Source organism: Bos javanicus, chromosome 17 (genome assembly GCF_032452875.1).
Source record: "Bos javanicus breed banteng chromosome 17, ARS-OSU_banteng_1.0, whole genome shotgun sequence".
Lineage (NCBI taxonomy): Eukaryota > Metazoa > Chordata > Mammalia > Artiodactyla > Bovidae > Bos > Bos javanicus.
Window position 1 is genome coordinate 23,327,301 of NC_083884.1, and position 25,840 is coordinate 23,353,140.

The following is a 25,840-nucleotide window of genomic DNA, read 5'->3' on the forward strand; positions in this document are numbered from 1 at the left end:
AGGCCTTACTTTTATTTATTTATCTATCCATTCATCTTCTAACTTCTAGCAGCAAATAAGCATAAGTGAAAATTTACAATTTTTTTATGAAAGGTTAAATACCATCATTTTAGGGTGGCTGAACTTGAGGAAATGTTAAAAAAAAACAAGTTTTGTATTGTTTTATCCTTTTCATAGCTTTAGCTACTCAAAGGAGAAGGCAATGGCACCCCACTCCAGTACTCTTGCCTGGAAAATCCCATGGACAGAGAAGCCTGGTGGGCTGCAGCCCATGGGGTCGCTAAGAGTCAGACACAACTGAACGACTTCACTTTCACTTTTCATTTTCATGCACTGGAGAAGAAAATGGCAACCCACTCCAGTATTCTTGCCTGGAGAATCCCAGGGACGGCGGAGCCTGGTGGGCTGCCATCTATGGGGGTTGCTCAGAAGCAGACACGACTGAAGTGACTTAGTAGCAGCAGCAGCAGCAGCTACTCAAAAATTATATTTAATGACTGGGGAAAAAAAGCAGGAAACTTGGGCTACATTATATCTACTCAATATCAGATAATTTACTTTCTATTGTAAACATACTTAATACTCATACTCTATACTAAAAAAAATGTCCTTTTTTAGAAACCTAATGAGTTGACCATGTATCAGTTAGTAGATACTATTTTTATGTCTTTTGATTTTCCAAAGAAATTCCAAATTATCAGAATAATGTGGTGTGGTAGATTGATTATGTTACTGGCTCCAGTTCTTCACCCCAAACTGTATCCGTGCCAGTTGTCCTATGACGATGTTACTTTTTACCAAAAACAAACAAAAAAAGCAAAATATATTTTCCTGCTCCTTAATTTTGAATTAGTCCTTGAGACATGTTTTAGCTTATAAGATATTAGGCCCATGTAATACAGAGGATGTTCAAAAGGACCTTCCTGATTGACTTTGCCACTCTTATTTTTCTGTAGTTATTTGAAAACTTGTACCTCCTAAGCTGTAGGACAGCAAAAGGAGACATGCGGGAGACACAGGTTTGATCCCTGGATCGGGAAGATCGCCTGGAAAAGGAAATGACAACCCATTCCAGGATTCTTGTCTGAAAATTCCCATACACAGAGGAGTCTGGCAGGCTACAGTCCATGGGGGCCCAAAGAGTCAAACACAGCTGAGAACCACACAGACATACATGAGTGAGCCCAGCCTGATTAATTAAGCCCAGACTAATGAGACTCAGGAGTTAATAAATGTTTAGTACCATGTACCACTGAGATTTTGTAGTCCTTTATAATGCAGCTTTATTGCGATAGCAGATATCTGATAAATACAGGATATTACAAATGCTAAATGCATTTAAGTTTTAAAATCATATTAACTTGTAAATCTTCTCTGACATCATGTATGTAATAAATTGACATTAACTCACTGCTTTAAAAGGACCATTTTTCATTGTTATGCATATTTTTCTTCAATCTGAGATTTATTTATGTGTCTGCCTAATTTTCTACCCTTTTTAACCCTCTCTCACATGTAAGAAACTAGTGCAAAATTTCAATCAGCTTTCTCTGCAACTTGACTCTTCTTGCACTTTCTCTTTAAAAAATTTATGTGGAGACTTAGATGCTTGAAAAAGAAATAGAAGTGATATTCTTCAGTTTCTCTAAGAAAGTAAAAGCATATATATACATTTAGTGAAAGCTTTATGTTCTTTTCATTTTATAATGCTATAAACAAGGTTCTATCCAGTTCTGAAATGTGCAAGATTTAGTATGGCAGAAGGCATTCTATTGCTTCTGGAGGTTTTCTTAAGTATTCTATATATTAACTGTAACAGCTATAGTTTGATTATTGTGAATGTAATACCTACATTTACCCTAAGCAGTAATCATAGCATTCTATCTGAAAATATTTTTATAACATATTAATTTTAATAATACATCCTCTCAAAAGTATGATCATACAATTCTAATTTGTGAAAATTAGGTTAAAAAGCTGCTATGATAAATATATTAAATGTATGTAGTAGCATTTATTAAATATGATAAATATTCACCTGAAATAATCACAGCATTGTTAATCAGCTGTATTGCAGTACAAAATAAAAAGTTTAAAACATACATATTATACATATAATACCAGATAAATATTATTTCATCAATTTTAAGTAACCTACATAATCCTATGTCAAAAATTGCTTTTACTTTTTATCTTTTAGCTTTGTTCTAGAAACAAATACCTTCTTATGCTTTACTTTCTGTATTGAAGGCAAAAAAATCACTTTTTCATCCATATGACAGTGATTGTAATAGCATTCATTTGTAACCATTATGTACCACTGTTTTCAAGAGCTGAGCTTATTACATAACCTTTTTATTGCATTTCATATTATTTTGAATGAACCACTAAGACTCTCTGTAACACCCATTTCGATATAACTTTTGAGATGACTCTAACTTAAATATATGTAAATATATAAATATATTATTTTAATAAAATTTAAAACAAACAAAACTTGTAGTCTTTATCTTACTTCAGAGCCCTGACTCCTAAATTTTCAACTACAAGTGTATGAAGAATTTCTGTAACTTCTTTTATTTACTTTTTATGCAGAAAAGCAACTGACTTTGCAAAAAATGTCAACTTTGCATCTTAGATTTCTATGTAGACACTTATTTTTTTTTTTAAACAAACAGAGGAATTGAAATTAGCACTCTAAGTAGATGGTAATAAACACCCTGAAATGCATGCACTTGTAGAGTACAATAATTTGACTTGGATTCTCTTGCCCAGACTTTTCTGTTCATAGTGTCTTCATAACATCTGAATTCACTCTGATCTGCGCAGCTGCCCTCTCCTAAGATATTTGGCTCTCAAAAGGTTATCCTCATTGACCATAGGCAAAACATTATCTGACATAAATTGTATCAAAGTTTTCTTAGGTCAGTCTTCCAAGGTAATAGAATTAAAAACAAAAATAAACAAATGAGACACACTTAAACTTATTAAACTTTTGCACAGCAAAGAAAACCATTAACAAAATGAAAAGACAACCTACAGACTCAAAGAAAATATTTGCAATGATGCAACCAATAAGGGCTTAATTTCCAAAATATATGAACAGCTCATACAATAGTAAAAACCCAATCAAAAAATTGGCAGAAGATCCAAATAGAAATTTCTCCAAAAAACATACAAATGGTCAATAGGCACATGAAAAGATGTTCAACATCACTAATTATTAGAGAAATGCAAATCAAAATTACAGTGAGGTACCACCTTACACTGGTTAGAATAGCCATCATTAAAAGGTCTACAAATTGGATGGACTTAAAGATTGTCATAATGAGTGACATAAGTCACACACAGAAAGACAAATATATTTATATGGAATCTAAGGAAAACAAGGGTACAAGTGAATTTCTTTACAAAAGTAGTGTCACAGATGTAGAAAGAAAACACAGTTACTGGGAATAAGAAGCATAGAAGGGATAAATTTGGAGATTGGTACTGAGATATACACACTACTAGGCAATGGCACCCCACTCCAGTACTCTTTCCTGGAAAATCCCACGGACGGAGGAGCCTGGTGGGCCGCAGTCCATGGGGTCGTGAAGAGTCGGACACGACTGAGGGACTTAACTTTCACTTTTCACTTTCATGCATTGGAGAAGGAAATGGCAACCCACTCCAGTGTTCTTGCCTGGAGAATCCCAGGAATGGGGGAGCCTGGTGGGCTGCCGTCTATGGGGTCACACAGAGTCGGACACGACTGAAGCGACTTAGCAGCATATATATATATATATATATATATATATGTATAATAGATAACTAATAGCTTGCTGTATAGAACAGAGAACTCTGCTAAATATTCTGTAACAGCCTACATGGGAAAATAATTTTTTAAAAAGTGAGTATATGTACATGTATAATTGATTCATTTTGCTGTACACTTGAAACTAACACAACACTGTAAATGAACTATACTCCAATAATTATTTTTTAAAGTCTGCAAATAACAAATGCTTGGAGGAGTGTAGAGAAAAGGGAACCCTTCTGCATTGTAGGTGGGAATGTAAATTGGAACAACACTATGGAAAACAGTAAGAAATTTCTTTAGCAAACTAAAAATAGATTTGTCTTATGATCCAACAATCCCACTCCTGTGCATGTATCTAGACAAAAGTCATAATTCAAAATGATACATACACCCCTAGGTTTATATCAGCGCTATGCAAAATAACCAAGACATGGAAACAACAGATGAATGGATAAAGTACATACACACACACACACACACACACACACACATACACACAATATAGACAAACACAATGGAATATTATTCAGTATAAAAAAGAATGAAATAGTGCCATGTGCAGCAACATGGATGGACCTAAAGATTATCAGACTAAATGAAGTAGGTTAGAAAGAGAAAGACAAATATCATATCACTTATATGCAGAATCTAAAATATGAAACAAACTAACATATCTGCAAAACAGAAACAGACACACAGACATTGAAAAGAGAATTGTGGTTGCAAAGGAGGAGGAGAGTTGCAGAGTGATGAATTGGGAGTTTGACATTAACAGATGCAAACTATGATATATAGAAAAGATAAACAACAAGATCCCGAGCTACCAGGGACACACCAAACAAGATACTACTATATAGCGCAGGGAACTACATTCAATATCCTGTAATAAACCATAATGGAAAGAAATAGGAAACAATATACTATATGTATAACCAAATAATTTTTCTGTTTAGTCCAAACTAATACAACATTGTAAATCAACTATACTTAAAAATAAAAAATTTAAAAGATCTTGTCTATTGCAGTGAAATTACAAATACTGTGGAACACACTGAGAAAGATGCTGGTTTAAGTGGGTCTTCTGTGCCAATACTTGTACAATTTTGCTAATTTTCAGAACTAGAACTATATATTTTGCATTGTTCAATCACAATTAAAACAACTATATATATACTGTATATGATACATGGAGATACAACATAGCTCTAAAATCTGATGTTTAGAGGAGAATTCCAAACTTAACTTTTTGGAATGACTGGTGAGTTTTTCTGCTATTGTCTCTTTTCACAAAGCTTTACCAGCTTATTTCTGATGTTCTTTTTACTCTGTCTTCTATTATAATAATATATTTAAGAAAGAGATCATATTTTTTATTAATTTATTTTTTATAGAAGGATAATTGCTTTACAGAATTTTGTTTTTTGTCAAACCTCAACATGAATCAGCCATCAGTCAGTTCAGATCAGTTCAGTCGCTCAGTCATGTCCAACGCTTTGCAACCTCATGAATCACAGCACGCCAGGCTTCCCTGTCCATCACCAACTCCCTGAGTTCACTCAAACTCATGTCCATCCAGTCAGTGATGCCATCCAGCCATCTCATCCTCTGTCGTCCCCTTCTCCTCTTGCCCTAGACCCTCCGAGCATCGGGGCCTTTTCCAATGAGTCAACTTTTTGCATGAGGTGGCCAAAGTATTGGAGTTTAAGCTTCAGCATCAGTCCTTTGAATGAACACCCAGGACTGATCTCCTTTGGATGGACTGGTTGGATCTCCTTGCAGTCCAAGGGACTCTCAAGAGTCTTCTCCAACACTACAGTTCAAAAGCATCAATTCTTCAGTGCTCAGCTTTCTTCACAGTTCAACTCTCACATCCATACATGACCAATGGAAAAACCATAGCTTTGACTAGACAGACCTTTGTTGGCAAAGAAATGACTCTGCTTTTCAATATACTATCTAGGTTGGTCATAACTTTCCTTCCAAGGAGTAAGCATCTTTTAATTTCATGACTGCAATCACCATCTGCAGTGATTTTGGAGCCCCCCAAAATAAAGTTTGACCCTGTTTCCACTGTTTCCCATCTATTTCCCATGAAATGACAGGACCAGATGCCATGATCTTAGTTTTCTGAATGTTGAGTTTTAAGCCAGCTTTTTCACTCTCATCTTTCTAGTAGTTTTCCCCACTTTCTTCAATTAGTGTCTGTTTGGCAATAAGGAGTTTATGATCTGAGCCACAGTCAGATCCCAGTCTGTTTTTGCTGACTATATAGAGCTTATCCATCTTTTGCTACAAAGAATCACAGGCTTTTTAGTTCCTCTAAACTTTCTGCCATAAGGGTGGTGTCATCTGCCTATCTGAGGTTATTCATATTTCTCCCGGCAATCTTGATTCCAGCTTGTGCTTCTTCCAGCCCAGCGTTTCTCATGATGTACTCTGCATAGAAGTTAAATAAGCAAGGTGACAATATACAGCCTCGAGGTACTCCTTTTCCTTTTTGGAACCAGTCTGTTGTCCATGTCCAGTTCTAACTGTTGCTCCCTGACATGCATATAGGTTTCTCAAGAGGCAGGTCAGGTGGTCTAGTATTCCCATCTCTTTCAGAATTTTCCATGGTTTATTGTGACCCACACAGTCAAAGGCTTGGCATAGTCAATAAAGCAGAAATAGATGTTTTTCTGGAACTCTCTTGCTTTTTCCATAATCCAGTGGATGTTGGCAATTTGATGTCTGGTTCCTCTGCCTATTCTAATACCAGCTTGAACATCTGGAAGTTCACGGTTCACGTATTGCTGAAGCCTGGCTTGGATAATTTTGAGCATTACTTTATTAGCATGTAACATGAGTGCAATTTTGCGGTAGTTTGAGCATTCTTTGGCATTGCCTTTCTTTGAGATTGGAATGAAAACTGACCTTTTCCAGTGCTGTGGCCATGCTGAGTTTTCCAAATTTGCTGGCATATTGAGTGCAGCCCTTTCACTGCATCATCTTTCAGGATTTGAAATAGCTCAACTGGAATTCCATCACCTCCACTAGCTCTGTTCGTAGTGATGCTTCCTAAGGCCCACTTGACTTCACATTCCAGGATGTCTGGCTCTAGGTGAGTGATGTGATTATCTGGGTCTTGAAGCCCTTTGTTGTACAGTTCTTCTGTGTATTCTTACCACCTTTTCTTAATATCTTCTGCTTCTGTTAGGTCCATACCATTTCTGTCCTTTATCGAGCCCATCTTTGCATGAAATGTTCCCTTGGTATCTCTAATTTTCTTGAAGAAATCTATAGTCTTTCCCATTCTGTTGTTTTCCTCTATTTCTTTGCATTGATCACTGAGGAAGGCTTTCTTATCTCTCCTTGCTATTCTTTGGAACTCTGCATTCAGATGCTTATATCTTTCCTTTTCTCCTTTGCTTTTCACTTCTCTTCTTTTCACAGCTATTTGTAAGGCCTCCCCAGACAGCCCTTTTGCTTTTTGGCATTTATTTTCCATGGGGATGGTCTTGATCCCTGTCTCCTGTACAATGTCACAAACCTTCGTCCATAGATCATCAGGCACTGTATCTGTCAGGTCTAGTCCCTTAAATCTATTTCTCACCTCCACTGTATAATCATAAGGGATTTGATTTAGATCATACCTGAATGGTCTAGTAGTTTTCCCCACTTTCTTCAATTAGTGTCTGTTTGGCAATAAGGAGTTTATGATCTGAGCCACAGTCAGATCCCAGTCTGTTTTTGCTGACTATATAGAGCTTCTCCATCTTTTGCTACGAAGAATATAATCAATCTGATTTCAGTGTTGACCATCTTGTGATGTCCATGTGTAGATTCTTCTCTTGTGTTGTTGGAAGAGGGTGTTTGTTATGACCAGAGCATTCTCTTGGCAAAACTCTATTAGCCTTTGCCCTGCTTCATTCCATACTCCATGGCCGAATTTGCCTGTTACTCCAGGTGTTTCTTGACTTCCTACTTTTGCATTCCAGTCCCCTATAATGAAAAGGACATCTTTTTTGGGTGTTAGTTCTAAAAGGTCTTGTAGGTCTTCATAGAACCTTTCAACTTCAGCTTCTTCAATGTTACTGGTTGGGGAATAGGCTTGGATTACCGTGATATTGAATGGTTTGCCTTGGAAATGAACAGAGATCATTCTGTTGTTTTTGAGATTGCATCCAAGTACTGCATTTCAGACTCTTTTGCTGACCATGATGGCTACTCCATTTCTTCTGAGGGATTCCTGCCCACAGTAGTAGATATAATGGTCATCTGAGTTAAATTCACCCATTCCAGTCCATTTTAGTTCGCTGATTCCTAGAATGTCAACATTCATTCTTACCATCTCCTGTTTGATCACTTCCAATTTGCCCTGATTCATGGACCTGACATTCCAGGTTCCTATGCAATATTGTTCTTTACAGCATCGGACCTTGCTTCTATATCCAGTCACATCCACAACTGGTTATTGTTTTTGCTTTGGCTCCATACCTTCATTTTTTCTGGAGTTATTTCTCCACTGCTCTCCAGTAGCATATTGGGCACCTACCGACCTGGGGAGTTCCCCTTTCAGTATCCTATCATTTTGCCTTTTCATACTGTTCATGGGGTTCTCAAGGCAAGAATACTGAAGTGGTTTGCCATTTCCTTCTCCAGTGGATCACATTCTGTCAGACCTTTCCACCATGACCCTCCTGTCTTGGGTGGCCCCACACGGCATGGCTTAGTTTCACTGAGTTAGACAAGGCTGTGGTCCATGTGATCAGATTGGTTAGTTTTCTTTGGTTGTGGTTTCAGTGTCTGCCCTCTTTGGGTATGGTTTCAGTGTGTCTGCCCTCTGATGCCCTCTCACAACACCTACTGTCTCTCTTGGGTTTCTCTTACCTTGGATGTGGGGTACCTCTTCATGGCTGCTCCAGAAAGCACAGCTGCTGCTCCTTACCTTGGATGAGGGGTATCTCCTCATTGCTTCCCCTCCTGATCTTCAAGGTGGAGTAGCTCGTCTCAGCCCTCCTGGGCCCGCGTAGCCGCTGTTCCTTGGACATGTGGTTGCTCCTCTATATCCCCACCCTTTTGAACCTCTCTCCCATCTCCCTCCCCATCCCATCCCTCTAGGTTGATACAGATCCCCTGTTTGAGTTTCCTGAGCCATAAAGCAAATTCCTGCTGGCTATCTATTTTACATATGGTAATGTAAGTTTCCATGTTACTCTTTCCATACATCTCAACCTCTCCTCCCCTCTCTCCACATCCATAAGTCTATTCTCTATGTCTGTTTCTCCATTGCTTCCCTGTAAATAAACTCTTCAGTACCATTTTTCTAGATTCCATATATATGCATTAGAATACGATGTTTATCTTTCTCTTTCTGACTCAATTCTCTCTGTATAATAGGTTCTAAGTTCATATACCTCATCAGAACTGACTCAAATGCATTCCTTTTTATGGCTGAGTAATACTCCATTGTGTATATATATGCCACAACTTCTTTATCCATTCATCTGTCGATGGACATCTAGTTTGCTTCCGTGTTCTAGCTATTGTAAATACTGCTGCAATGAACATTTGGGTACGTGTGTCTTTTTCAATTTTGGTTTCCTCAGGGTATATGTCTGGGAGTGGGATTACTGGGACATATGGTGGATTTATTCCTAGCTTTTAAAGTAATCTCTATACTGTCTTCCATAGTTGCTGTATCAATTTACATTCCCACCAACAGTGCAAAAGCATACTCTTTTCTCCACACTTTCTCCAGCATTTATTGTTTGTAGACTTTGATGATGGCCATTCTGACTGATGTGAGGCGATATCTCACTTTAGTTTTGATTTTCATTTCTCTAATAATGAATGATGTTGAACATTTTTTAATGTGTTTGTTAGCCATCTGTATGTCTTCTTTGGAGAAATGTCTGTTTAGTTCTTTTCCCACTTTTTGATTGGTTGGTTGATTTTTCTGGCATTGAGTTGTATGAGCTGCTTGTATATTTTTGAAATTAATCCTTTGTCAGTTGTTTCATTAGCTATTATTCTCTACCATTCTAAGAGTTATCTTTTCACCTTGCTTATAGTTTCCTTTGCTGTGCAAGAGCTTTTAAGTTTAATCAGTTTCCACTTGTTTACTTTCGTTTTTATTTCCATTACTCTAGAAGGTGGGTCATAGAGGATCTTGCTTTGATTTATGTCATTGAGTGTTCTGCCTATGTTTTCCTCTAAGAGTTTTATACCTTCTGGTCTTACATTTAGGTCTTTAATCCATTTTGAGTTTATGTTTGTGTATGCTATTGCAAAGTGTTCTAATTTCATTCTTTTATATGTAGCTGTCCAGTTTTCCCAGAACCATTTATTGAAGACGCTGTCTTTGCCCTATTGTATATTCTTGCCTTGTCTGTCAAAAATAAGGTACCCATAGGTGCATGGGTTTATTTATGGGCTTTCTATCTTGTTCCATTCCTCTATATTTTTGTTTTGGGGCCAGTACTGTACTGTCCTAATGACTGTAGCTTTGTTGTATAATCAGAAGTCAGGAAGGTTGATTCCTCCAACTCCATTCTTCTTTCTCAGGACTGCTTTGGCTATTCGGGGTCTTTCGTGTTTACATATGAATTGTGAATTTTTTTGTTCTATCTCTGTGACAAATGCCATTGGTAATTTGATAGGGACCACATTGAATCTGTAGATTGTGTTAGGTAGTATAGTCATTTTCACAATATTGATTCTTCCTACCCAGGAACATGGAATATCTCTCAACCTGTTTATGTCATCTTTGATTTCTTAGTGTCTTATAATTTTCTGTGTACAGTTCTTTTGTCTCCTTAGGTAAGTTTATTCCTAGATATTTAATTATTTTTGTTGCAATGGTGAATAGGATTTCTTAATTTCTCTTTCTGATTTTCATTGTTAGTATATAGAAATGCAAGTGATTTCTGTGTATTGATTTTGTATCCTGCAACTTTGCTAAATTCACTGATTAGCTGTAGTAATTTTCTGATACTATTTTTAGGGTTTTCCATGTACAATATCATGTCATCTGCAAACAGTGAGAGCTTTACTTCTTTTCCTATCTGGATTCCTTTTATTTCTTTTTCTTCTCTGATTGCTGTAGCTAGTGCTTCCAGAAATATGTTGAAAAATAGTGGTGAAAGTGGGCACACTTGTTCCTGATCTTAGGGGGAATGCTTTCAATTTTTTTACCATTGAGAATAATTTTGGCTGTAGGTTCATCATATGTGTACTTTACTATATTGAGGTAGGTTCTTTCTATGCCCATTTTTGAAGAGTTTTAATCCTAAATGGGTGCTGAATTTTGTCAAAGGCTTTTTCTGCATTTACTGAGATTATCATATAGTTTTTACCTTTCAATTTGTTAATATGGTATATCACATTGATTAATTTCCTTATATTGAAGAATGCTTGCATCCCTGGAATAAACCCAACTTGATCATGGTGTATGAGCTTTTTGATGTGTTGCTGAATTCTTTTTGCTAAATTTTTGTTGAGGGTTTCTGCATCTATGTTCATCAGTGATATTGTCCTGCAGTTTTCTTTTTTTGTGTTGTTTTTGGTTTTGGTATCAGAGTGATGGTGGCCTTGTAGAATGAGTTTGGAAGTGTCCCATCCTCTGCAATTTTTTGAAAGAATTTTAGAAAGATAGGAATTAGTTTTTCCTTAAATGTTTGATAGAATTTTTTCCTGTGAAGCTATCTGGTCTGGGCTTTTGTTTTTGGGAGAGTTTTGATCACTGTTTCAATTTCAGTGCTTGTAATTGGGTTATTCATAAACTTCTATTGCTTCCTAGTTCAGTCTTGGAAGATTGATGTTTTCTAAGAACCTGTCCATTTCTTCCAGGTTATCCATTTTATTGCCATATAGTTGTTCATAATAGTCGTTTATAATCCTTTGTATTTCTCCATTGTCTGTGGTAACCTCTTCTTTTTCATTTCTAATTTTGTTGACTTGATTCTTCTCTCTGTTTTTCTTGGAGAGCCTGGCTAAAGGCTTGTCAATTTAGTTTATTTTCTCAAAGAAAAGCTTTTAGATTTATTAATCTTTTTTTTTTTAACTTATTTTTTAAATTTATTTTTAAACTTTACATAATTGTATTAGTTTTGCCAAATATCAAAATGAATCCATCACAGGTATACATGTGCTCCCCATCCTGAACCATCCTCCCTCCTCCCTCCCCATACCATCCCTCTGGGTCGTCCCAGTGCTCTAGCCCCAAGCATCCAGTATCGTGCATCGAACCTGGACTGGCATCTCATTTCATACATGATATTTTACATGTTTCAATGCCATTCTCCCAAATCTTCCCACCCTCTACCTCTCCCACAGAGTCCATAAGACTGTTCCATACATCAGCGTCTCTTTTGCTGTCTCGTACACAGGGTTATTGTTATCATCTTTCTAAATTCCATATATATGTGTTAGTATACTGTATTGGTGTTTCTCCTTCTGGCTTACTTCACTCTGTATAATAGGCTCCAGTTTCATCCACCTCATTAGAACTGATTCAAATGAATTCTTTTTAATGGCTGAGTAATACTCCACTGTGTATATGTACCACCGCTTTCTTATCCATTCATCTGCTGATGGGCATCTAGGTTGCTTCCATGTCCTGGCTATTATAAACAGTGCTGTGATGAACATTGGGGTACACGTGTCTCTTTCCCTTCTGGTTTCCTCAGTGTGTATGCCCAGCAGTGGGATTGCTGGATCATAAGGCAGTTCTATTTCCAGTTTTTTAAGGAATCTCCACACTGTTCTCCATAGTGGCTGTACTAGTTTGCATTCCCACCAACAGTGTAAGAGGGTTCCCTTTCCTCCACACCCTCTCCAACATTTATTATTTGTAGACTTTTGGATCGCAGCCATTCTGACTGGTGTGAAATGGTACCGCATAGTGGTCTTGATTTGCATTTCTCTGATAATGAGTGACGTTGAGCATCTTTTCATGTGTTTGTTAGCCATCTGGATGTCTTCTTTGGAGAAATGTCTATTTAGTTCTTTGGCCCATTTTTTGATTGGGTCATTTATTTTTCTGGAGTTCAGCTGTAGGAGTTGCTTGTATATTTTTGAGATTAGTTGTTTGTCAGTTGCTTCATTTGCTATTATTTTCTCCCATTCTGAAGGCTGTCTTTTCACCTTGCTGATAGTTTCCTTTGTTGTGCAGAAGCTTTTAAGGTTAATTAGGTCCCATTTGTTTATTTTTGCTTTTATTTCCGATATTCTGGGAGGTGGGTCATAGAGGATCCTGCAAAGTGATCTTGAGAAAGAAGAATGGAACTGGAGGATTCAACCTACCTGACTTCAGGCTCTACTACAAAGCCACAGTTATCAAGACAGTATGGTACTGGCACAAAGACAGAAATATAGATCAATGGAACAAAATAGAAAGCCCAGAGATAAATCCATGCACATATGGACACTTATCTTTGACAAAGGGGGCAAGAATATACAATGGATTAAAGACAATCTCTTTAACAAGTGGTGCTGGGAAAACTGGTCAACCACTTGTAAAAGAATGAAACTAGACCACTTTCTAACACCATACACAAAAATAAACTCAAAATGGATTAAAGATCTAAACATAAGACCAGAAACTATAAAACTCCTAGAGGAGAACATAGGCAAAACACTCTCTGACATACATCACAGCAGGATCCTCTATTAATCTTTACTATTGTTTCTTTCATTTCTTTTTCATTTATTTCTGCTTGGATCTTTATGATTTCTTTCCTTCTAGTAACTTTGGGTTTTTTTTTTTTAATTCCTCTTTTTCCAGTTATTTTAGGTCTAAAATTAGGTTATCTATTCAGATTTTTCTTGTTTCTTAAGGTAGGATTGTATTGCTATGAACTTTCATCTTAGAACTGTTTTTGCTGCATCACATAGGTTTTGAGTTGTCATGTTTTCATTGTCATTTGTTTCTAGAAAATTTTTATTTCCCTTTTGATTTCTTCAGTAACCTATTGGTTATTTAGAAATATGTTGTTTAGTCTCCATGTGTTTGTTTCTTACAGTTCTTTTTTCTTGTAATTGTTATCTAGTCTCATAGTGTTGTGGTTGGAGAAGATGCTTGATATGATTTTAATTTTCTTAAATTTACTGAGGTTTGATTTGTGACCCAAGATGTGGTCTATCCTGGAGAATGTTTCATGTGCACTTAAGAAGAATGTGTATCCTTCTGCATTTGGATGGAATGTCCTGAAGATATCAATGAGATCAATCTCATCCAATGCATTATTTAAGACTCGTGCCTCCTTATTAGTTTTCTGTTTTGATGATCTGTTCATTGGTGTGAGTGGGGTGTTAAGGTCTCCTACTATTATTGTTTTACTGTCATTTTTTCCTTTTATGTCTGTTAGTGTTTGTCTTATGTATTGAGGTGCTTCTATGTTGGGTGCATAGATATTTACAATTGTTATGTCTTCCTCCTGGATTGATCCCTTGATCATCAGGTAGTACCCTTCCTTATATTTTGTAATCTTCTTTATTTTAAGGTCTATTTTGTCTCATATGAGGATTGCTACTCCAGCTTTCTTTTACTTCACATTTGCATGGAATATATTTTTCCATCCTCTCACTTTCAGTCTATATATTTCTTTAGATCTGAAGTGGGTTTCTTTTAGACAGCATATACATGGATCTTGCTTTTATATCCATTCAGCTGGTCTGTGTCTTTTGGTTGGAGCATTTAATCCACTGACATTTAAAATAATTATTGATATATATGTTCCTATTATGGTGATTGCAGCCATGAAATTAAAAGATGCTTACTCCTTGGAAGGAAAGTTATGACCAACCTAGATAGCATATTCAAAAGCAGAGACATTACTTTGCCAACAAATGTCCGTCTAGTCAATGTTATGGTTTTTCCAGTGGTCATGTATGGATGTGAGATTTGGACTGTGAAGAAAGCTGAGTGTCGAAGAATTGATGCTTTTGAACTGTGGTGTTGGAGAAGACTCTTGAGAGTCCCTTGGACTGCAAGGAAATCCAACCAGTCCATTCTGAGGAGATCAGCCCTGGGTGTTCTTTGGAAGGAATGATGCTGAAGCTGAAACTCCAGTACTTTGGTCACCTCATGCAAAGAGTTGATTCGTTGGAAAAGACTCTGATGCTGGGAGGGATTGAGGGCAGGAGGAGAAGGGGATGACAGAGGATGAGATGGCTGGATGGCATCACCGAGTCGATGGACATGAGTTTGAGTGAACTCTGGGAGTTGGTGATGGACAGGGTGGCCTGGCATGCTGCTATTCATGGGGTTGCAAAGAGTCGGACACGACTGAGAAACTGAACTGAACTGATGTTCCTATTGGCATTTTCTTAATTGTTTGGGGTTGATTTTGTAGAACTTTTTCCTTCTCTTGTATTTCTTGACTATGTAAGTCCCTTTAACATTTATTGTAAAGCTGGTTTGGTGGCACTGAATTCTCTTAACTTTTGCTTATCTGAAAAGCTTTTATTTCTCCATACATTTTGAATGAGATCCTTGCCAGGGACAGTAATCTTGGTTGTAGATTTTTCCATTTCAGTACTCTAAATATGGTTTTTCCAGTGGTCATGTATGGATGTGAGAGTTGGACTATAAAGAAAGCTAAACACCAAAGAATTGATGCTTTTGGACTATGGTGTTGGAGAGTCCCTTGGATTGCAAGGAGATCCAACCGGTTCATCCTAAAGGAGATAAGTCCTGGGTGTTCTTTGAAAGGACTGATGTTGAAGCTGAAACTCCAATACTTTGGCTACCTGATGTGAAGAGCTGATTCATATGAAAAGACCCTGATGCTGGGAAAGATTGAGGGCAGGAGGAGAAGGGGACGACAGAGGATGAGATGGTTGGATGGCATCACCAATTCAATGGACATGAGTTTGGGTAGGCTCCAGGAGTTGGTGATGGACAGGGAGGCCTGGCGTGCTGTGGTTCATGGGTTTGCAACAAGTCAGACACGACTGAGTGGCTGAACTGACTGACTTTAAATATATCCTGCCATTCTTTTCTGGCCTGCAGAGTTTCTGCTGAAAGATCAGCTATTACGCATATGGGGTTTCCCTTCTATGTTACTTGTTGATTCTCCCTTGTTGCTTTTAATATTCTTTGTGTTTAGTCTTTGTTAGTTTAGTTAGTATGTGTTTTGACATGTTTCTCCTTGGGTTTATTCTTATGGGACTCTTTGTGTCTCTTGGACTTGATTATTTCCTTTTCCACGTTGGGGAAATTTTCAACAATAATCTTCAAAAATTTTCTCATACCCTTTTTCTCTTCTTCTGGGACCCCTGTAATTTGAATGTTGGTGTGTTTGATATTGTCCAAGAGGTCTCTGAGACTATCCTCAGTTCTTTTCATTCTTTTTACTTTATCCTGCTCTTTGGACGTTATTTCCACCATTTTATCTTCCACCTCACTGATTTGTTCTTCTACTTCAGAAATTCTGCTATTGATTCCTTCTAGAGTATTTTTAATTTCAGTAATTGTGTTGTTTGTCCCTGTATGTTTATTCTTTAATTCTTCTAGGTCTTTGTTAATTTATTCTTGCATTCTCTCTGTTTTTAAGATTGTGATCATGTTTACTATCAATATTCTGAATTCTTTGTCAGGTAGTTTGCCTATTTCCTCTTCATTTATTTGGACTTCTGTGTTTCTGGTTTATTCCTTCATTTGTGTAGTATTTCTCTGCCTTTTCATTATTATTTTTTTTTAACTTATTGTGTTTGGGGTTTACTTTTCCCAGGATTCAAGGTTGAATTCTTTCTTCCTTTTAGTTTCTGCCCTCCTAAGTTTGGTCCAGTGGTTTGTGTAAGCTTATAGGGTGAGATTTGTGCTGTTTTTATTTGTTTTTCTTCTGATGGGCAAGGCTGAGTGAGGTGGTAATCTTGTCTGCTGGTGATTGGGTTTGTATTTTTGTTTTGTTTGTATTTTTGTTTTGTTTGTGTTTTTAGATGAGGTGTCCTGCACAGGGTACTACTGGTGGTTGGGTGATGCTGGGTCTTGTATTCAAGTGGTTTCCTTTGTGTGAGTTCTCACCATTTGGTACTCCCTAGGGTCTTAGAGTCAGTGCTCCCACTCCAAAGGCTCAGGCTTGATCCATGAATTTCTGCAGAAACGTTCTGGAAATAAAACATGCTGCTGCTGCTGCTGCTAAGTCGCTTCAGTTGTGTCTGACTCTGCACGACCCATAGATGGCAGCCCACCAGGCTCCCCAGTCCCTGGGATTCTCCAGGCAAGAACACTGGAGTGGGTTGCCATTTCCTTCTCTAATGCATGAATGTGAAAAGTGAAAGTGAAGTCACTCATGTCAGACTCTTCACGACCCCATGGACTGCAACCTATCAGGCTCCCCTGTCCATGGGATTTATCAGTGTAAAGAGTACTGGAGAGGTTGCCATTGCCTTCTCCAGGAAATGAAGCATATGAAACTCCTAAGCCCATTTAGGAGAAGAATCATGGAGTCAAACCTGGCTTTCTTTCCTCTTCCAGTCTTATAGCACTCTGACAAATTTACCCATCTACCTTTATGTAAGATCACTGGAATCTGAGCACACTTCCTTTAGTTTCCTATTTGGTGGAGAAGAATTCAGGTATTATAGGTTTTTTCTTAACGACTGACATCTGGTAGTTCCAAGCTTCTCAAAGTCTTAGGCTGAGATCAATTCTTTTAAAACAAAATTTAAAGTAATGTAAGTACTCTCTGTAGATACCTGTAAATATTCTCTGACTGTCCTATTTTCCCTGTTCTCTCAAGTTGTAAAAATATATCTAAGAAAGCAATTCAGGTAATTTGCATTTCCTTAATACAAAGAACATGATGTTATGCACTGAATCGCGTCCCCCAAAATTCATATATTGAAGCCTTAACCTCCATTACCTTAGAATGTGATTGTATTTAGATACAAGGACTTTAAAGAGGTGATTAAGTTAAATAAGGTCATCAGGCTGGCCCTATTACAGTCTGACTGGTGTCCTTATAAGAGGAAATGAGATCATTGAGATAGAGATTCCAGGGATACCCTCACACAGAAGAGATGCTATCAGAGGACACAGAGAAGGCATTTATCTTCAAGTCAAGAAGAGAGGGCTCAGAAGAGCCCAAAACTCGTACCTAGACCTTTTGATTTTATTCTCTAGAACTGGGTGAAAACAAATTTCTTTTGTTTAAGCCACTCAGTCTGCAGTACTTTGTTATGACAATCTAACAAACTCTGACAGATGTATTTTTACCTTTAAATATAGCAACTACAAGTGGAAATTCATGGTAATTTTGTAGCTATAATTCTGAGATTTTTCAACCCTAAGAGGCTCTTGCTAGAATTTTAACATGTAGGATTCTTTTGAATTCCTTCTTATATTCTCATCATAAGCAGTTCTTCCATATAGTGGGGGATTATTACTCAGATCAAGTACTAAAGATAAATATTTCTTTAGGAATGGTGAATATCTTATACCTTTTTTCTTAAGATTGTTTTCAATATCTCACAAGAGCATCACCCTTGTTGTTGATCCAGATATTATATCCATGATATTGTATTTTTATGCAAAATGATAAAGAATATTGCCAAACACAATAAAATATGAAGAATACTTGACTGCATTATAAGAGATAAAGTAAAAATATGGTAAATGTTTAGTTATAGATAGCCAGTATTTAAAAAGATAATTCAGATTATAAATACTTCCTGTTATTACCAACAAATATACATGATCTTAACATTTGCTTCAGGTAAAATATATGTCAAATTACTTATTAAAAAAAACACTGTCCTATTTTAGTATTAAAATTTCAGAATAAAATTTGTGGAGACTTTAAAATGTTTTGTACTAACTTCTATGACTTCTACAGAGTTTTGAAAAAAAAAAAAACCTCAGAAGGGTAAAGAAAGTGCAGTATTTTTATTTATTGCTTCTGCTTAATCAGTAAAATTCAACACATTTTATTTCACGTTTCTGTCTATTCCTAACAGCATAGGAATTGTGGCTGCAAATTTTCTTATTTGATTGACAGTTTTAGTAGTATTCATCTATGTAGTAAGTTGCCTGTCCTTGTTGAAATTGATTCTGTGCAGAAAAACAACTTTATTTTTCTGGATTTGCAATGGTGGTAAATACAAAAATTATCCTGTAGATTAATGCAGTTTTAAATACTGTAAATTGAATCATAGAACAAAAAAGACACTTTAGAAGTGCATAAAAAGCACTTTAGAATTTGGCTATTAAATTATTTGTCCTCTGACTAAGATGCCCTATATCTTAGAAGTAGATGGATTTCTATGCTGTTTATTTTTCAAATAGACCGAACAATCAACCATTCTAGACATTCACAATCCTTCAAGGGTCATTCTTAGGTTTAACCTTTTTATTTGAACAATGATTTCTTTTTGTTTGGTTATATTTAATTGACAGATGAGTGTTCTCATTTCAAATGATAATTTGGCCAAGTCTTTTTTTTTTTTTTCCCATGTCTTTCCTTGGTTTTTGCAACAACTTTTCTTATTTGTCAAGTTCACCCAAACAATATCCAGATAATTACAGAGGTTTGAAGAATGTGTTACCATCAAATTTAAGACTGTTATTTGACATCCGAATTGTGAAATGTTTTTTCACATTTGATTGCATCCCAACAGAGAGACATTTGCTGTTGCTTACTCCTGACAACCTAGATAATGATTTCCAACTGATTGTGAGATTAGGCAGAGATTTTTAAAATATAATACAATTAGAACAACTTTTGTTTTAGGCAGTTAGGATAGTCATGTTAGGTAGTTAGAATAAGAAAAAAGAGTCCAGAATGGCCCTGGCTAAAAGCCAAAGAAGGGGAAAGTCCAGGAAAATAGAATAAAGGAAGGTCGGAGGTCCAGAGTAAGGACCTCAGGTAAAACAAACATCCCTCCTGGCTAGCCCAATTTACATAGGGAAGGCTCAGGGGGAGGAAAAGAAACTCTTTTGGGTTGGCCCACCCTCCTGCCTCAAGGATGTATTTTCTTTTTCTTTCTAAATAAAACTGAGCTGTAACTTGGAGCTGTAACACTGGTTCATCTGAGGAAATTACCCGGGGCTATAACACTGGTCCTTCCGTTGCTTCAAATTTTTGTCGTGATGGGACAGAACCAAGGAAATTACAAACTCCCCTGAAAGTCAGAACATAGCTTCCTTCTATGGACAAAAATAAAATCATGTGTGTCGTTCCCTTGTTGAGTAAAGTAGTGTTGCTTATATAAGTATATTATGTTTAAAAGAATTATATAAGGAGTATTTGTAGCAATGTTTAGTAAGTAAAAATGGGGTAATAAATTCAAACTTGTTTCTAAGAAATTGCCAAAAAGAAAATATTATAAAAAGCATAACTGACTTTAAACCAGTAATACTGTTTTTAAATTAAAAAGTAAAATTTAGAACAAAATATGATAATTTAAAAGATTATAACAGTGACATTAGTTACATGATATGTCAGTAATGTTGTTACTGTGTGGACAATATTTTTATTTATGAAAATAGTATTTACACACCTACAATTTTACTTTTCCCCCCAACCCTCCCCCCAAAAACCCACACTTTTTCTTTGAATGTATAATATGAAAAGTCCTGTTCTTTAAACATGATAACTGAGCAGATTCAAACTTAGTACCTTCATTATTCATAATATGTGGATCCAAATATAATTTAGTGACCAAATAATCTTTCTTTTAAATAATTTCCAACATATGTCTGTCTCTTACTGTATTTAATTACTTGGAGGTAGCTCCAAAAATTCTTATACAGAACTACCTAACAAAATTTTAAAAGCTTCATGACTCTGCCACATTAAAAAAAAAAATTAAAATGAGACAAAATTAAGTTGTGATACAGAGATTGTATAAAAGGCAATATTTTTAGTAACAACCTTGAATAAGTGAATTCACCATATCTATTGTGTGAGTTAGCAGTGAAAATGGATGATATTATTAAACAGTCTAGTCAGGTTGAGCTGTTGGTACATTTTTCATCTCTTTCAGACTCCCTCAGTTGCTAATCCTATTAAGTAGCCTCTGAAATTGACAGATATGAATGTAGCACAATTTAAGCCTCATGGGCTCCTTCTTGTTAAGTGGCATTGATGGATAAGTAAACAATAATACTTTTACTCACTACTTCATTATGTATCCTACACATACTTAAGAATCCTTAGCCACTGGTTTAGTTTCCTTAATATATTCTGAATGCATAAAGGCTAAATATTTCAATCAACTACTTTCACTGAGGAATACATTTGCCCTCACAATACTGTTCTATTAAAATTAGAATATTCTGACCTAACGAAATTATTCCCTCTTTCCACATGGACAAAAATTTCTAAATATTTTAGAATTTCAAGTTGAGATTTAGAAGCATCATTTATTGTCAACTCATGAGTAGAATTTTCAAATTGCATGGAGTACAACCTATGATTATTCTTATAATAATTTCAATATTTCACATATATTTTATTGTGCTTTTTACTTATAAAATATCTGTATTATAAACTGAAATACAGAAAAAGTTATCTTGATTACTCAGTAAATAATTGTTTACCTATAATCTGTTGACAATTCCTAGCTATTAAGTATACTATCACCTCATGCGGAGAGTTGACTCATTGGAAAAGACTCTGATGCTGGGAGGGATTGGGGGCAGGAGGAGAAGGGGACGACAGAGGATGAGATGGCTGGATGGCATCACTGACTCGATGGACGTGAGTCTGAGTGAACTCCGGGAGTTGGTGGTGGACAGGGAGGCCTGGAGTGCTGCGATTCAAGGGGTCACAAAGAGTCGGACATGACTGAGCGACTGATATGATTTGATCTGATACTTAGACATTAATTTAAATAAAATTATATAATGAATTACTTGAATACCAATGATCAGACTGCTAATCTATCAAATCATTTTGTTTAATATTATTCTTTGTATGCTGTGTTCACATTTCAAAGGTGAGTAAATTGTAAACTGTTTCAAATATCCAATACTGATTTCATTACTGGGTTACTGCCACAGTTCTCCTCTTGGGACTAGGTCCCCTCTGTCAGAAGTCAGGTCAATTTTGACTAGAAGTGATACTGACCCTCTTGACTGCCAACGCAAAGCACAAAACACTATACACAACAAAGAAAATGTTATAATGGGGATAGAATGTCACTAACCTTTTTTCTCTGTTCATAATTATGCCATCTGCATGAAATTCCTTAGTTTACCAAGGCCAGTCTGATTTCTGTCTGTTCCTCTCACTCAGTTTATTGGTTTGCATTTGAATCTTTCAACATCATCCAGCTTTGCTTTTTGACTTTCCCCTGCTGCAGTTCTTCTAGAACTGGTTCTTTAACTGTACTATCAATAAGGAAATAATATTTTCTTACCAGCCCCACTTGAAAAATCTTAGGGAGGAATTCATATTATGACTTCGATTATCTTTATAGCCTTGTCCTAAAAATATTATAGAGAATGATTAGTAAAGCAGGGACAGATCCCCACTCATCATCACAGATCCACTGTGATGGTGCTGTAATAAGCAGCCACACCTCAAACTTCTGGAAGGGGTGGAGTAGGTCAGTTATTCAAGGAAAGGGAACTTATTTAAGAATTGTAAGTTAAATGGAGTAAGACCAAAACATACTTATTTGCTACGGCATTCATCTATAATTTTTATGTTCAAAAGTTATTAAATAGAAATGATTAATGTCACTTTAAAGATGAACATTATTCTTAAATACATACAATTCACATAATTTCTAAAACACATCCAGTTAATTAAGAAAAGAAGCTGTTATGCATTTGTTGATATTATTAGATGGTGCTTAAATATGTATGCCACTTTAAATGTCATGTTTTCTTCTAAATTTAATATAGTTATATTTTGATAGACTAAAATTATATAGTTAATTTTATATGGGTATAAATAAGTGCTAAGTTCTGTGCTATTCACTTTATATGCATTGCATCATGTAACCATAATAGCAAATTTTGAGCACATTAAACAGATCTTGATATCAATTTTTAAAATGTATCCAAGGAAATATAAACACCATAGCAGTTTGATGCCAATCATCATGCATTTAAGAATAAAGTTTTTATTAAATAATTGGAAACTTAGTAAGTTTTAATTTTCTCCTTAAATCATACTTTCATTTTTTCCTCACAGAATTTTATTCTACTCTGCTATATTTGGTTGGAAGCCTTATCAACCAGCATGCTTCTCTGAAACTCAACATACCTAAGTTAAAATTCATATCTAATTTTCAGTAATATAAAGTTTTCCTACCAGACTTAACTTTATAATAACTGTGAGTATGTAATCATTTAAACATGTATACATATATTACAAATGTGTATAAATGATTTTTTATATAAGGTGTACACATTTTATTCTCAGTACATCTCTTAATGAGAATAAATGGCAACAGATATGGTGCCTTAATGACCTGAATTTTCTGTACCCAGGTCACTGCATGGAGGTAGGATTCCATGTGGGTGAGGAGTTTGAATTTCTATTCTAAGGAGTAAGAAAGGATATTGTGAAACAGGAGATAAGGAAGAACCCATAGGGGGCTTTAATCACAGGCATTTTCTTAGCCAGGTCACTTTTAGGAAAGAGTACTTCAGGCGATCAGCATTTAGAAACTGCTTTCTTTGCAAGAATTCCTGGTTGTGTTTCCCTTAGAATGACTTTGTGTCTCCCTAGGGTTACTCCGTATGTAGATTTCTATGATTATCAATTTCAATTTGTCAGAGGAGGAAGCAGGTAGAGCTTAGAAAAATTTCCCAAAGATACACATTTGAACATTCAAATCGACATATGAATTAATGTGTATCTGACCACTAAACCATGCACTTAACCACTAAAATTTATTAATTCTCACCCAACACTAATAATACCACTCTAACACAGATTCATTAAAGAGTTAAAAGACACTTAGTACTACTGTTATTAATCAATAGTTAAATTAATAACACTTCACACCTTGCTTGTGACAAGAGTGGGACAATGGGAACCCAATTTCAGAGATAAGCAAGGTGTGGCAATCAGAATGAGTCCATCACGCTTCTTCAGGGCACATTTCCTTTTGTCATTAAATGATAACAAATGCATATCTACAAACACACATCACGTATTTGTATTCTTTATTCAAAGTGCAACATAGGAAAAAGAGTGTGCTTACATATGTGGGTATGCATATGCTGCAATGTCTAAGGAGAAAGAAGCTAGGGAGAATTGGATGAGAAACTGTCTTTAAGTGTTCACTTGAAGACTTTTTGTCTCAGTATTTTTCTATCATAGAGACTATAGTAACCACACTAGCCATTTAGATTTCTGGTCTGGATAGTCAAGGTGTTTCATAAATCCAGATAAGTATATAAACTGGAAAGTGCAAGACCTTGGAGCTCTGTGATCATAGAGCACTCCCTGGAAAATCATTAATGTGAAGAGTGAGGTAATTAAAGCTGTGGTTCTATGGCCAAAGGTTAAATTCACCAAAGCCTTGAGAATTATTAATGAGTCGTTAGGCAAAGTGAGAGTATAACATTGAGACAAGAGGCAAAGAGAACCAGAACAATGCCAGATTAATGTTGCAGCATTACTCTAATCGGGAGATTTATCAGGTGGTTGGCAAATGCAGGCGTTAGGTGCATGGGGTAACAGGGACAGTGACAGAGACTGAAAGAACCTACAAAAGGGAATAAAAATAGAAGTGAATGATAAAGAAAAGCAGCACAGTTGACACATTTATTCAACACAAATTTATTGAAGACTACTATGTATGAAATACCATATGGGGACTAGAGCTGCAAAATCAATCAAGATGTGGGCCTTTCTAAGAATGTGTGAATCCAGGGGGCAGGAAATGCAGGCAACTCTAGGACACTGGCCAATACACTTAAAAAAAATTATGTATATTTTGTGGAGAGTATGTTTATTTTTGGTGACATCCCAGACATTTAAGGCTGAGTTCAATTAGATATTAGAGAGCCAAATGGTCTTTCTACATGAGGTTCTTGTGTAAAAACTCAAATGTGAAACTTTATGACATGAATGAGATGTTACAAACAGCTTGGTATAATTGGAGTAAAAGAAGCATTGTGTTGAAATGGTGGATTGGGTTAATTAAATTAGCTATTCAAATGGTGGATTTTATTAGTTAATTGAGGATTTGGCAGTCATTTTAGATGTGGGTCAGTGTTTAATGCAGTTTGATACAGTTTATCCAGGGTGATGTTATGTCTCTCCAATCACTACCCATCCCTGTTACACTTACATAGGTATACTCACCCGAATATATTTCTTATTTGTTTCCAAAATCTATATTTAAAATGCAAAGGTGTGTGTTTGTGTGTACCTGTAGTGATTACCTGGACTTGTGTAAATCATCTCATTTGTCTACTATTAATTCAGTCATCTTATATCAGCTCCTCCCACCCAAATCTAGTTAAGAAGAGCAAAAGAAAAAATTTAGGCTTATAAATGTAAATATTTTCCACACTCATTCTTTTGGATAAGGGAAAAAAGTGAATAAAGAGAACAATCATGAAAATGGCCTTCCTCCTCTGGAAGTGAATAGAAACCATTACAGAATAAAACTGCCACCTCAGCACTCCCCACTCCCTTCTCCAAACCCCTTTGATATGGCAATAGAGATTTCCAAAGGGAGTATTTTCATAATAGCCAAGATATTAAAAGGCCTCAAGGTGAATGAAGCTCTTCAGGATCTCTAAAGGACTCTGTAGTCCAAATCAGGACTAAAGATATATATGGATGTGTATGTGCATATGAATGTGTTTATATATGCATTCAAGAACAATTCTAAAAAACTCTACAAACATGTAGAAGTGGGTCTTTCAGGCTGAGACTACTGAAGCTTCAGTTTTGAAATTCCTACATCAATTTTTAGAGATACCAAGGAAATATTTCATGCAAAGATGGACACAATAAAGGACAAAAACAGTATGGATCTAACAGAAGCAGAAAATATTAAGAAGAGGTGACAAGAATATGCAGAAGAACTACACAAAAAAAGATCTCAGTGACCCGGATGACCACAATGGTCTGATCA